At 48.1% G+C, this 14,466-nt stretch overlaps 1 long non-coding RNA gene across 1 annotated transcript; it reads left to right on the plus strand.

The window, feature by feature from the left end:
* Nucleotides 1-277: 277 nt before the first annotated feature.
* On the plus strand, nucleotides 278-14,252 carry LOC134476245 (uncharacterized). The gene is made up of 3 exons (XR_010047824.1): nucleotides 278-431; nucleotides 2,883-3,182; nucleotides 14,071-14,252. It is a non-coding gene; the product is annotated as an uncharacterized LOC134476245 (long non-coding RNA).
* The last annotated feature ends 214 nt before the right edge of the window (nucleotides 14,253-14,466 follow it).

The raw sequence follows: 14,466 nt of genomic DNA on the forward strand, positions 1-14,466 counted from the left end.
GGCTGCCGACATGAAGCCATAGTTACTGCCCTTTCCAGTGAACCCCACAGTGAAAATGTGAGCGGCTCTCTTTCCTGTCACAAAGAGCAGAGGCAGATGCTACTTTATACCAGCTCTTCTCCTCTTCAGCCATGCTGGGAACAGTGGCAATCAGGTCAAAAGGCAGATTCTCTGGAGGCCGGGTGGAGTCGGGCAAGTCTGACAAGTCACACCCCCTTGACACAGGGGCTCAGGTAGGAGGAGTGTGTCCACGACCCAGCCAGGCTGCCAGTGAAGCACCAGGGAGCTCCGGAAACTGCACATGCCCGTGCCCACCCAGGCTGCGATTCCAGTCACCTGGAGCAAGGCTGGGAAACTCTGCAAATCAGCAAGCAAGGAGAATGCACAGAAGTTTGAGAATGTTTCATAGGCAAGAATTGCAGATCTTGGAGGTACTGGGGGGGAAGGAATTATTATCAAACCATGGCGTATTCATCATAACCTGGAAATACAGAGAGAACTCAGAGCAAACGTGCAGTCTCACCCTCTGGTTAATAATCACTAACACTTTTACATAGCGTGTCATTCAGACCATATAGATCTCTCACATACACACACACATATTCAAAGAATCATATTGCTGCCAAAATAGGACTATATCCATATGGCTCCTTAATCCATACAATGTATTTAAGCAATCTATCTGTTTGGGAACACTTGAGTTGTTTGAGTTGCTGTTTATTTAAATTAACCCATGTTTAATTCCTATGATGTACTCGTAGGTTAGAAAATGTCTCTCAGAGGCTAAAGAGGGAGGATCACAAGTTTGTACCCAACTCAGGCAGTTTAGTGACTTGGTGAAACTGTCTGAAAACAGAACATTTAAAAACGACTGGGGATGTACTCAGTGTAAAGGTGCTGGGTTCAGTGACCTGCACAGCCAAAGAAAAAAATCATTTTTGTTTTACTCAACCTTTATTTAAGCTTTTTTTCCCCTCTGATTTTAACTATTTGTGTTTCTTTATTATTATTATTTTCCTCTTTTTGAGACATGGTCTCTCTGCAGTTCAGGCTGGCCTTGAGCTCACTTTGTAGCCCAACCTGGTCTTGAACTCACAACGATACTCCTGCCTCAGCCTCCCGAGTGCTGGGATTACAGGCGTGCGCAACCATACCCAGCTCATTTGTGTTTCTTTTTAAGAGTAAGTGTCCTGTTCATTCCTTCTGTCCATATGTCTGTTGGGACAGATCAGAATTCATCTGCATAATCTTAAAATGGAAAGATTACTACAATGATTTTAATAAATGCTATCTCTTCTCCTAGCTACTTCCCATGATGCTTTGCTGTTGTCATTTTGGTCCTTGTGTTCCAAGCTTGGCTTCTAAATCTGTCTGAGCCTGGGGTTTTCCTGCCCGTGTCAAATGCTGCCCTTTCCCAGCTTCAAAACCTGGCCAACATACTTCTGGCTTCTCTCAATTTATTGGGAGTTAGAAACTTTTCTTCCCCTCTCTGTCTAACCCCAAAAGTAACATCTACAACATAATTCTTATCTCTATTAGGTCTTACACCACATCAGAGAGCTTAATGTCAACAGTGTGATTTATGAGTGGGCTCTCAGGCTGTACTGTGTCTGTTTGACCTCTGAGGGGGCAGACAGGAATAGCTAAGCCCCGGGCATTGAGTGCTATAGTATAAGGGTTTTGTCCCCCAACATTCTGTGTGCTGGTCCCTTGTGCCCTGTGTGTAGGTGAGGAGGGGAAGTGAGGCTTTATAGTTGATCAGGTCAGAGACTAGTGGGATCCAGGTGATTTGGTGGGATTCAGAATTTGGGGATGCTGTCATGTGAGTGGCAGTGAAAGGATCCTTGTAGCTCCTCCAAGAGCAGGTTGTGATGCAGAGAGCCAGGCTCTTTCCTGAGTCCCTGTCGTCCGGTCCTGCTGTGTCTCACACACACCTCCGCCATGTTGCTGCCATCACCCCCCGACACAGCCATGGCCCTGCCAGAGACCTAATGGATGGGGCCACCTGATTTCAGACTCTCCAAAAGTATGAGTTAATTGAGTCTCTTTTCTTTACACATTACCTACCTTAGATATTCTGTGACAGAAACAGAGAGAGGACAAGGACACAAGACTGGTGAGCTTCAGCATGTGTGCTGTCACACAGCATTCGGGACAGTTATGTCTTTTCTGTTCAGCTCCCTATGAGGACATGACCGGAAATCATGCTTGGTCTCATTCAGACTTGTATTCTGCACATTTTTCTTTTGATATTTCTGTATCTTTCATTGTCATACTTTGTAGTTGCAAAATGACAACATCTCCAAATTCTAAATCCTACCAAATTGTCAAACCTGAAAGTAGTCTTTGAAACCCTCAACACCAGATCCCAAGCAGAATCTAAAATAGTAACTCTATAACTTATTGCTGTAGTATTATTTGAAAGTCTCAAATCTGGAAAAAAAAATAACAGAAGTTAATAGAAAAAACACCTATGTTCCCATCACTCAGAATAAATACACATTATCATATTCGTTTTAGTTCCTCCTTGATTTTCCTCTTGTCAAGAAACAAAGCATAATAGAATTATTTCCAGTCCTTTATGCATCCATCCACATCTGTTCTTCACAGAGACAGATACAGTCTTCCTTGGGGACATTTGTCCGTTTTCCTGTGTGTGTACCTTTGTGGACGGCATGGGGACGGCATGGACCGTGCTGTCTTCTCTGTATCACTTTAAGTACAGATTTGATTTCATTCAACCCAACAAATGTGTCTTAAGCAGGTGCTATTAGGCTCCTGGTATCGGGCGAGTGCAGTGGTGCTGTCAGGTCTGCCCCCTGCACCCTGCGACCTTCCCACTGTGACCCTCACCAGGCTTGCTGTGTTCTGTGTTTCTGCAGGTCTTTCTGAAACATACACCATTCCTTCTTCTCTCGAGGACTCTTCCCTGACATTCTGTCCCATGACAAGGAAGAGTATCGGGGTGAGTCGGCTCTGACTTTACTCACCTGTTCCAAGGGCAGAGAGCAAGGCTGTATTCACAGGCCAGTGATGAAGGCTGTGACATCTCCGGTCCCTCTGCAGTTCTGCCCTGGTCAGACATCATCAGTCTACATGCAGAGGCTGAGGACAGATGAAACAGCTGACTCGCCTGTGTGATCTGTTCTGTTTCTCTGGACCTCGGTTTCCCCAGCCATAAGGTAAGATGACGCCAAGTCCTTTCCAGCTCTTGCTTCTACAGCTTTGCATTTCTGTAAACCTCCAAGCAACAACAACAAATTCTGCAAACGTTTAGAATCCTTAAAAGATGAGGGTATCCCGCAGGTTATGGATGTATTTCAGAGTAGATGCTCTTCCAGAGACTTTTAGGAACGCTCTCTTTACAGAGTAAAGGACAGAGCTGTCCTGGTACACAGAGTGCCAAGTGAGCACTCGGTGTTACTGTGAGAAAGTTCAGCTTAGTTTCCAACTAAGCTTTATTCTGTAAGTGCATTCCCAAGCACTTTGCAGCAGCAGGCCCCATGCCAGTGTACAGGAAGTCAGAAGGGGAGCCCTGCTGAGGAAGCCCCTGGCCGGAGAGAACCTCCAGGTGGAAGGGCTGCAGAATCCCACACCGTGGGACAGAGCAAGTGGGCTCTTCTCTCACACTGATTTGCTCTCATTACTTTGGGTTACAGGGAGTACCACACCCAGGGATGTGAAGTCCCAGCTCTTAACCAGGCACCCACAGGGACAACAGGCAGCAGAAGGGTCATGCAAGAGGAGAAGGGAGACAGGGTGGGCAGGGCTGCAGGATGCTGAGGAGTGACCAACTGAGGCAGACAGCAGACGGTGAGGGTAACAGTGTCCTTCAGAGTGCTGCCCCCAGGTGGAAGCATGGGCGGGGTGGGGGGCAGTGGGAGGTGAGACTTCAAGCAGGAGTGGTCCTGCATGCTCTTGGACATTGACTCTCTGGGGAGGAGAATGGGCCGCCCAGATTAATGTTGCCAAAAGCAGAACAGGCCAACCGTCAGGCACATGCGTCGCAGATATGCATGAGGCATAAACATGGGAAGTTTGGTATTTCAAGCATGGTGGTCACTCCTGACATGTGATTCAACAACTCATCTTTTGAAAAAAAAAGAGAGAGGAAATGGGGTTTATCATCTATTGAACAATTGGATTTTCCATGTTTGCCTGGAGTGCAGTTTACTTCTCTCCCGGAAAACCACAACCCACAAAGGAGGAAAATAAATGAGACATAAATATAAATACGACCCAAAGGGCAGGCATCAGACAAAGACTCCTGCAGGAGATGGGCCAGTTGATGTCATGTGGAGTCAGATAAAATTACTCATCTCCGTTACACAGGGGGCTCAGGGAGCTGGGTCACTGGGAAGGCTGTGTTGGTCATGCATTATTCCAAGTAGAGCACCTGGCCGGACACTGGAGCGTGTTCTGCAGTGAGTAAGCAAGGAGCTGTTTACTCTCTGAGGCTACTGTCTCCTGTCCTGGCCTGAGCTCTTCCAGATGCATTGACCTCTGAGGTCACCCTCACCCACCCAGAAGTACTAGCTGAGCAGCCCAGGGCCAGCTCGGCCTCCTACTAATGCTCTGTTCAGTTATATGAACCTGCCAGCAGGTGCTTTCCTGGAATTCCACAGAAAAACCTATGCCTCTAGCCTGGTTCTGTTTCCTGGCCACTCAACCCACTTTTCAATGTCTCTGAACTCACTCTTCCCTTTCCTTGATTGGCAGGAAGGAATGTGATCTTTTTTTTTTTTTTTTTTGCATTAACAGAAGTATAGAAGCTGCAAGAACAGGGACAGCCCAGCTCTGCCACTCAGTGGGTACAGGGCCAAGTCAGTGTCGAAGGCTGGACAAGGCTTTTGGTCCCTAGAAAGTGCTGCATGAGCTATAACTCATCTGCCAGGCATAGTGCTGCACCTCTGTAATCTCAGAAGTCTGGGAGGCTGAGGCAGGAGGATTGTAAGTTCTCAGACAGCCTGAGGGAAAAGAATAGAAAAGAAAGAGAAAAAAAAAAGAGAGAGAGAGAGAGAGGGATAGACAGACAGCGAGGCTGGGAATGTAGTTCAGTGCAAAGGCTCCAGGTTCAATCCTTAGCACATAAAAAAAGACACAACTCATCAAAATTATTTCATCTTCAGAAGCTTCATCCCCCTGCAGCAGAATGTACAATGTTCCCTAATTTCCCGAACATGATGCAGGTAACCCACATGCATATGCCCAGGGAGACACAAACAGCCAGAGACCAGAGGGAAACAGGGATGCCAGGGCAAAGCACAGGGAATGTCTTTGGTGCTGCCTCAGCCCCACAATGGAAAGAACAGGAGAGGCCACGTGTGCAAGGCCACAGCCACTTGACCATATCACTGACGCGTGTAAACGCAAGCCCATGACGCTCCTATGTTGTGAAAAGACCTCATGAAATCCATATTGGTGATGGTTGCACAATATTGTGAATCCCCTTAAAGCCACTGCAGCATACACTGGAAAATAGTTAAGACTGACCCAGGTGTGGGGGCCCACACTTGTAACCCCAGCACTAGGGAGGCTGAGGCAGGAGGTTTACAGCCAGGGAAATTTAGTGAGATTTCTGTCTAAAAGCCTAAGGATAGGCTGAACAGCTCATCTTGGATTTAACACCAAGAGTCTGGAGGCCCTAAAAGCTTCATGGCCTGGGTAAATCCTGGGCTCATCTGGGCAGAGAATGTACTCAGAGTCATAGGTCCAGGGACCCTGAAGACCCAGACATAATTCAAGCTGAGGAACTACAGTTGACAAACAAAACAATGGGTGCAGTCAATCCCAACCTTCCTACTTCTTAAGAAAATGCAAAAAAAATACAAGAAGAGGTTCAGTGTTTAACAGATGAGTAAACATTTCACATAATAAGAACCATCACCTGCACGCAAGTTTCAGGAAAAGGGCACACTTATGATTGCTGATGACACTGCCCGGGACCGAGGGAGAGGCTGTGAGCTGGTAAACTACCACAACGTGTGTGACCACGTGCAGACCCGTGGTATGTCAGGCAGTGGCGGACAGCACAATCAGCAGAGTGGGCTGTGTCTCTTGCATACAACACTTTTGCATAATAAATGTCACCAGACCTGGAAAATGACTCAGAAAAGTGGAAACATCTGATGGGGCAAGCAGACTGTCGTGACCATCCCACCCCACCCCCCAACCCCCCCACCCCCGACCCCGCCTGTTTCCATTGTTTATTGTGTAGTAACTGCAGGGGAGGGCAACACCCCAGTTGACCCACTTTGCTTCCCGCCTGCAGCCATCCAGGCTAGGCCTCTTGAACTCCTCTCCCAGGCAGTGCCAGGCTGACCCTCAGCATTGCCTCCTCCCCGCCTGGGCTGCAGCCAGGGACCTTGGGGAGAAGCCAGGGTTTGGCCTCTTCTGCACAACTGCTGACCAGCTGCTAAAGCGACATACGCTTGTCATTTCTGCTTCCTGATTTTGCTTTCTGCAAGAGGTGAATGGGGAAAGGGAAGTCAGTGTGAGGTGACAGAGCCCTGATGGGTCTCAAACTACTGGAAGATGATGAGGTGGAGACCTGTCTGTGTAATCTGAGCTCCTCATAAGGAACCCGAGAGGATGTGGGCAAAGTACCAGCATTTTCGGAGGGCAGCTAGGGACCCATGGCTGCATGCACCAGGATGTTAGGAAAAGGGACACAGGCGGCCATGACCACACACTGCCTCAGGTATGAGGCTGCACTGTGTGCATAGAGGTCAGGGAAGGGGAGAGGCGCCCAGGGGTCAGGGCTTCCCCCACTTCACGGGCCACCAGACCAGGGCAGCACTATCCCTCCAGCCTGGTAAGGTGCTGAAAATTTTTGCCACCCACGAGTCATTCCTTTCAGGGTGGCATTTGGATCCAAGAAAGTTGTTCTAAATATCAGTTTGGTTTCCTGAAAGTGGGACCACAGGGGCCCATTTCCAGTGCTCATCTTCTCAGGCTGGCTTACTGTGACTGAAAATCTAGCTTCCAGGGAGGCTCCAAGGAGACGGATGGGGAGAGGAGGAGTGAGTTTCTGATTTCTGTGGAGGATGAGAGCCTGGGGAGAGAGGGCAGAGTAGGTGGAGATGGATGCTTGAGGGGATGTTGAAGTGCTGAGAAACGTGTCTGGGCAGCAGCTGCAACCAAGCACCTGGTGAGGGTACAGGAGTCCACTGAGAACCACACAAGGTGTCTCTGCTCTGGCAGGAATGAGCTGATCACCCTAATGGCTCAGCTGGTCAGGTCTGGTGACCGACTGCCTGAGCAGCAGCGCTCCCAGAAAGAGCACTCAGGCACTTCTTGCAGAGCCTTCCTGGGCTGCATCCGGGCCCACACCTGTGTCTTTCCTCATTTCCACGACTGAACAGCATTTCCCAGCACTTGGCTGTGAAGCTCTGTACCATCTGGCACAGGACACAGACTCCCAAACCACTTTGTGGGAAATGGAGACCCTGTTCAAATGCCTTAAATGAATCATCTCACTTAATCCTCAGAAGAATCCCCATTATACAGGTAAGGAAACTAAGGCACAGAGAGGTTAAGTAACTTGCCAAAACTCTCACAACAATTTCCTTACTGAAGCAGAACTCAAACATTGCCATGGTGACCCAAGAGGCTGGCTATCTCAGGGCTGCAATCCAGTGACACCCAGGAACTCCTACAGAGATGTGTTGTCTACATGGCGTGATTTGGTGAAAAACAGAGCCAAAGGAGGCAACAAAAATGTGGCACCCTGCCCAGTTCAGCTATTAATGTTTGGAGGCCATTAGATGTTTTCTAAATCTCCACTCTCCAGCTGAGAAGTGGAGAGGGGCACCGGGTAACATTGAAGAGATCCCTTCATTTCCATGTGATTTCCCATTAAATTGAGAGTTTCCCCAGAATTGTATTGTTATTTGCTGAGGAGGGTAGAGATAGCCTCCAGAGGAAGTTTGAGACTTCCAAACGAGAGAAATAATGTTTTGAGAAATATTTTCAAGGACAAAAAGGATTTGTTAAACAAAAAAACTGAAGCATTTTTTCTTTAAATTTCCAAAGGAAATGATTCAATCTATTCAAAGGTCACTAAAGAAAGAGACAAGTTCCATCATGTCATAAACATCCTACATCCTGCAGCACTCCTCAGCTTGCCAGGGCTCTGCAGTGTGTGTGTGTGTGTGTGTGTGTGTGTGTGTGTGTGTGTGTGTGTACGCGCGCGCACGCACATGTCTGTGTCAGTGTGTGCATGCTTGTGCACGCTGTTTCTCTAGATGTCCACTTAAACTACTTTTCTTTTTAAACTGTGGTTTTCAGTACTAGGATCACCTGCAGTGCTCTGAAGACTTACACTGGGCCTCCCTGTAGGCCACCAAATCTGGGCCACCCAGCAGGGCCAGGCCCTGGTCTTGTTTCCCCAGGAGCTGTAAGGAAGCGAGTTGAGAACCACTGCCCTAGAATAGTGATTCTGGAGTTTCAGCCAACAGAATCACCTGGAAGGGCATCTGAGAGCAACCACCAGGGGCTGATTCGGCAGGCAGAAGTGGCTGGAGCCTGAGAAGTTTCATTTCTAACCTGTGCCCAGGGCTGCTGCTATCAGCTGATGCCACCAGTGCCCGGCTGGAAAACCACCATTCTCCAGCTGTGTCCCCTGCTCTGCGCTTGCAGGGATGGCTCAGCCTGGTCGCATGCCCTCTGGGGCTCTAGCAGCACCTCAGATGAATCCAATTGCAATCCCCTGGCACAGGACTAATGTTTGCTAAAGATGCTGTTGAACTGGTTGAGATCCATCACAGCCATGGGACAAACAAGGGGACTCTCCATCCCTGTCCCATAGCAGAAAAGTGACTCTGAGGTGGTTGAAAAGCAGGAGCCTGCAGTTTGAACCCAGACCCCAACTCCTCATCCCAACCCTATCATGGTACACTGCACACAGCCAAGCTCTTTCCCACCTGCCAGCCTGGAGCAGATGGAGGCCAGTCAGTGCAACAGTTGGCAACAGTCGGATTGCTCAAGCAGCACACCCTCCTCACGCCTCCTGAGCAGCTGTGCTAGGAAACGGGTGGAAATCTCAGGCGGATCCTGGTGCCACAGGGAGTTCTGGGTGGACTGTGGCTGGGTGGGTGGAACGGGCTCTGTAGAAGATGTCCCACCCTCTGTGTAAGCCAGTTCTTGAAAACAGATCTTCCAGCACATCTCTGCATAGCCTCTTGGTTCTGATTCCCTGGAGAGCCTTGATTAACACAATGTCCCACTTCTTACTCCTTATTATAAAACATGATGCCATAAGTGAGGTCCGTCCTCACTTTCAGAAGCCTCTGACTGATACCTATATATATACCTTCCAAGGCAGAGTCAGGCAGGCTTCTAAAACCTTGCAGACCCCTACCCAGAAGATGGGCTGGCTTCTCCACAGCAAATCAGCTTTGCCACTCCTTGAGTGTCACAAGCTAAAAAAAGAAACCAATTGGGAAACACACATAGTATAGTATTTTAATTTTGGAGGTGAAGTTGGAAAATTCAGACCAGGGTTTACAGTTTACAGTTACAGCAGGGATTTCCAGTCCTGGCTATGCATTGTGACCTCCTGGGGACAATTTACAGATTGCCAACCAGGTCCTACCTGACACATTACTAGGATTTAATTGCTTTGCAATATGGGCTGAATTCATGACATTTAAAATCTTCTCTCTTAAAATATCACATTTTGTGTGTGTATGTGTGTGTGTGCACATGCATATATAATACATACATGCACATTGTGAGGTGATCAAATAGTAGGTTGTATTTTTAAACTTTTTGTAAAGACACATTGCCATCAATTCTTTTAAAAAATCATTCTTGCAACTTTCTGAAGCAATTCTGGAAGTTCTCATGAGTGTCTTCAGTTGCACTTTCATGGCTGACTCCATATCCTGAATTGACTTGAAATATTGGCCTTGATTGGTCATTTGATTTTGAGGAAAATCCAGAAGTTGCATGATGCAAGATCTAGTGAATAAGGGGAGTAAGGACACACTGTAATGTTTTTATTTGACAGAGGTTATTGAGCCAGCACTTCTGTGGTGTCAAGATGCAGGATGAACCATTTGCCCATTTCTCCAGCTATGTTCTACACACATCACTTCTTAAACATTCCAGTAAGTCCTTACAATAGAGTTCACCATGGTATTCCTGGTAACAAACTCAGTTTGTATAATTCAATCAAGGTAAAATTACAGTCAATATGACTTTGATGTTGGATCTTGATTGATACATTTTTTAGCATGAGAAGAACTGGGTGATTTTCATTGAGAACTCTGAGTCTTGGTCTCAGGGTCAAGTAACCACAGACCCAAGTTTCACCTCCCATGAAAATATTTCTTAAAACGTTGAGTCTAAAGCAGCAGGACCCTGAAACTCCAATGAAACTGACAAAATTTCATACTAATGCATTGTCCATGATCCATGATTTATAGCACACCTTAAAACATACCTTCTCTCCATGGGAGCTCACATCTGACTGCCCCGAGTTGAAGCATGTCATACTCTGCCACTAAGGTTCCACAAACCACCTCTCATATTGAAGTTCCCTGCCTCTCCCTCTCCCCTGGATCCCACTCGGCAGCCACACTCTATGTTTATGTCATCCACAAATTTTTGATATCGATGGTATCATATTAATACATATATCATCTATTTTTAAATTTCCATTTTTACTGGGGTTTTTTGTACCAAGGATCAAATTCATGACCTTGTGCTTGCCAGACAGGCGCTTATGCCACAGAGCTAATTCCTCAGCCCCTCCATTTTTACCTTATTAAGTAACCCTATTCCACAGATAGTTTATATGATAGTAGGTATTTATTTTCAGAATGATACTTAACAGTGTTTCATAATGTGGATTTAGAGTAATTTGTTTAGTATCCGTATTGTTTGACATATAGCTTACTTTAACTTTTAAATCATTGAAAATAACACTCTGTTAACACTCTCCACATGTCCGTTTGGTATCCATCAATAGTTTCCTGAGACTTACTGTTTATTATTCTCATTTGCCTTTGTCAACAGAAGTAGTAAATGGCATTTCAGCATTGATTCTTACTTCTTTCTTCCTTTTAAAATCATTGGTGAAGCTGGACATTTGTGTACATTCTTGTATTAATGGAGTTTTGTTATTATGGCTTTGGTATGTTTGTTCTTTTTCAGCAGTTTGCAGTTGTTCTCGGAAGAGTTTCTTGGAGTCCCTTGTCCCTGTATTCAGGGAAATGGTGGAAGAGCTGGCCCTCTGGGCATGCTGCACTTCTAACAGTGACATTGGTGTTGAGGTGGCCTGGGCTTCCTTCAAAACTCAGTGCAGGCATTTGGGGTGGCATAGAGACCTCCTACGATGCCACTGCACTCGCCCTCAGGCCTGGCCTTCCCCAGAGAAGCTAGCTTGGGACTGCAGAGGTGGCAGACAGCTGCAGCCACCACCACAGCTGAGCCCAGAACTGGCTGGATGGCTGTCGGTGTCACTCCCGGCCGGCAGGAAGGACACACAACAAAGTCTGGCAGTGGACAACCTTTTCTTTTATTTTCCTTCTCCGTACAGCCTGCCCCGGGAATCCTCCCGGCCGAAGCCTCTGTTGGTCCGCTCCCCGCGGCTCCTTGCGTGCTTCTCCCTACAGTCTGTCCCGAAGCCTCTACCGGTCCGCTCTCCGCGGCTCCTTGCGTGCTTCTTCTGCTTCTTCTGCTTCTTTTTCCTTTCTTGGCGGGAGAGGCACTCACTTTTATAGGGTTCAGTTGTTGCTAGGCAGACTATCTTACAGGGCGGGTTGTGAAGCAGGAGATCTTACAGGGCGGGTTGTTTACCAAGCAGGAAGCAGGAGATCTTACAGGGCGGGTTGTTTACCAAGCAGGAGATAAGCGCCATCTTAGCACACTCGATGGGAGGGGTAATCTAGCTCAGGCTTTGCTCTTTCCTACAGGCCTCACGTCCGCCAAGTAAGGCGACCGGGCTCGGCCGCGGCTCCCAACAGATGGCCACTTCCCTTGGCCTTTCAAGGCCCTGTCCTAGAAAACCTGCAAAAAGCCAGCTGACAGGAGCTGTCATCAGTAGAGTCACGGCCTTGCTAGCAGCACCCAAAGGATGGGATTCTTGGGACCCTCCATCCGTCCTGTCTCTGCTGACAACTGCCCGTATCTTCCCTCTCCAGGATGGGTTGTTACTGATGCCCATATGCTCTTTCCTGTACCATGCCCTTCATGGTCACTAAATCAGTCTTCCTTCCCAGCTGGCCATGCATGCCTGAGCTCTGGCAGCCTATTGGCTCCTGGCTTTAGAAGAATACTCCATCATGTTAGTTGTAACTCCAGATGGCAAAAGGCCATCTACCGACCAGGACCTGAAATATTCTCCTGCCACATCTGGAGAACACCATGAACCTATCCCTACACCCCCAGAGTTCTCACATCATAACTTATTCATTTCCTCCCACCAGAATATCAAGCTACACATAAATATGTCCCCTCCCTGCCTCCACCCTGTTGTGTCTGCCACATATGCCACCGTTCAGCCAAAAGTGGCAGAAGCGTGCTGTCCATCCGTCATTCCCAAATGGGAGACACTGTATGGTGGCCACCAGGACCAGCCAACTGTCCCAATTCCACCTGCCCCGCTGGTGCCAGAGCTCACTTACCTTCTCCTATCCTTTCTCTGAGCTTTAGCTGCCTTCCCTGAAGCCCCACAACCCAACCTGTGCTGCTCTAGGGCTGTCTCCATTCCAGAAGGGAAGTTACTCAGGGATGTGGTCTCCCCTCTCCCTGCAGGCTGCAGGCCTCGGGCACAGGCTGACCCCAAGCCCTCTCTTTTATGGCTCACCTGCACTTTAGGTCCTATGTCTCTCTGCTGCTTTCTCCCGTCTAGACAGCCTCTCCACCTGTACCTGCCCCACCAGGACAGCTTCCCCTTTCTTTCTTGAAGCCACGCTTCAGGCAGCCCTCCTGCAGGAGGAGGCCTGCTCCTCCAAGATGCCAGCTCTTCCCCTCCTCCCTGCACTCACAGAGTCCTTGTGGCCCGCGGACCCAGCCCTTGCCACCCCTCGACTTTTCTCCAATGCCTCTGCCAGAAGTGGCTATGTGGACTTGAAATGCTCTGGGTTGGCAGGGAAGAGGTGGTGAGAATACTATGATGTCATACAGCATCACAAATATTCTCTGTGCATGACAAAGCCCTTTCAGGACTCAGTGCCTGTGCAAACCCTCAAGGAACAGTGTCCTTCTGCCTTTGGAATAAGAAAGAGTGTGAACTCAGTCTCTCTCCCACCTCAATCACAGAGAGATGGAGGATTTCCAACGCCAGCCTCCAGGAGGCGCTGGTCATAAGCTTGGACCTCTGCCCTCTTTCAGAGCAGCTCCAATCTCTACACAGGGAAAGGGATCACTGGGGATTCTAGAAACTCAGGAGGATCCTCAGGTCCTCAGATCAGGAGGGTGTGAGAGGGGAGGAGACTATCCACTATCCACTATCCACTATCCACTATCCACTATCCACTATCCACTATCACTATCCACTGCCTAAGTGGATAACCCGAGGGGCACATGTGTGGATGAGTGGGGAAGAGAATGAGCCAGTGCCTCTCTCTGTGTTGGGAGGCCAGTTTCCTTCCTGGCCACGGAAGTCTCTACTCCTGGCTCCTCCTGGTCATCCTGTCCTCGGCCTGTTTCTAGGTCCCTCCAAAAGGAAATGCAGAGTGGGATTGCTGGGCCAGTGGCAAGACTGTCCAACTGTTTGAGGAGCTGTCACACTGTCTTCCAAAGGCGAAGGTCCTTTTCCTATTTCTGCCAGCACTACCGGAAGGTTCTCTGTGGCTATCACCAGGTAGCAGTTAGACTTGATGATACCTAACTATGCAGGGTCTGAGAACTCTCACTGAACACTGAAGACCAGAGTTGGTGAGACAGGTTGCTGTGGCCCAGGAGATCAGCTGTGACAGCATAGACAGCCACAGTTGTCCACATTAGTGTTCAAGCTTTAATGTCAGCTTATAGAAAGTTCTGGAGTAATGGGCCATCCAGATGGGTAATTCATATGTATTATTCTCTTTTTCCTCTGACCACTTCTTTTCTTCTATCCAGAGAAGTCTGTCATATGAGAGAAAATCTGAAAATGTTACCTTCTTGCTTCCCCTGGGCCCAGAGCCTGAACTTATCACCTGGACTCTGAGGAAGAATCTGGTGACCCTGCAGGATCCACACTTCCCACAAGGTGTGGCCACAGAGCTACTACGAGTGATTTTCATTGTGAGCCATTATTCTGTATGATTAATATGTGTTAATAAAAAAAAAAGTGCTCTCACTTCTCCTGATGTAGCCATACTTTCCTGTGTCCTGGATGGGCTTCTCTCCCGCTAGACGGAATTTCCATCAGCTACTGGCTGCCTCTAATAGGACAACTGTGATACCTCCACACAGCCCTGCCCTGCTGGACCTCACTAAGTGCTACAGAGTACAGCTCCAGACAGGGTGGATTTC

Source organism: Cavia porcellus, unplaced genomic scaffold (assembly GCF_034190915.1).
Source record: "Cavia porcellus strain 051 isolate PalLab524CR breed Dunkin Hartley unplaced genomic scaffold, mCavPor4.1 scaffold_6, whole genome shotgun sequence".
In the NCBI taxonomy this organism is placed as follows: domain Eukaryota; kingdom Metazoa; phylum Chordata; class Mammalia; order Rodentia; family Caviidae; genus Cavia; species Cavia porcellus.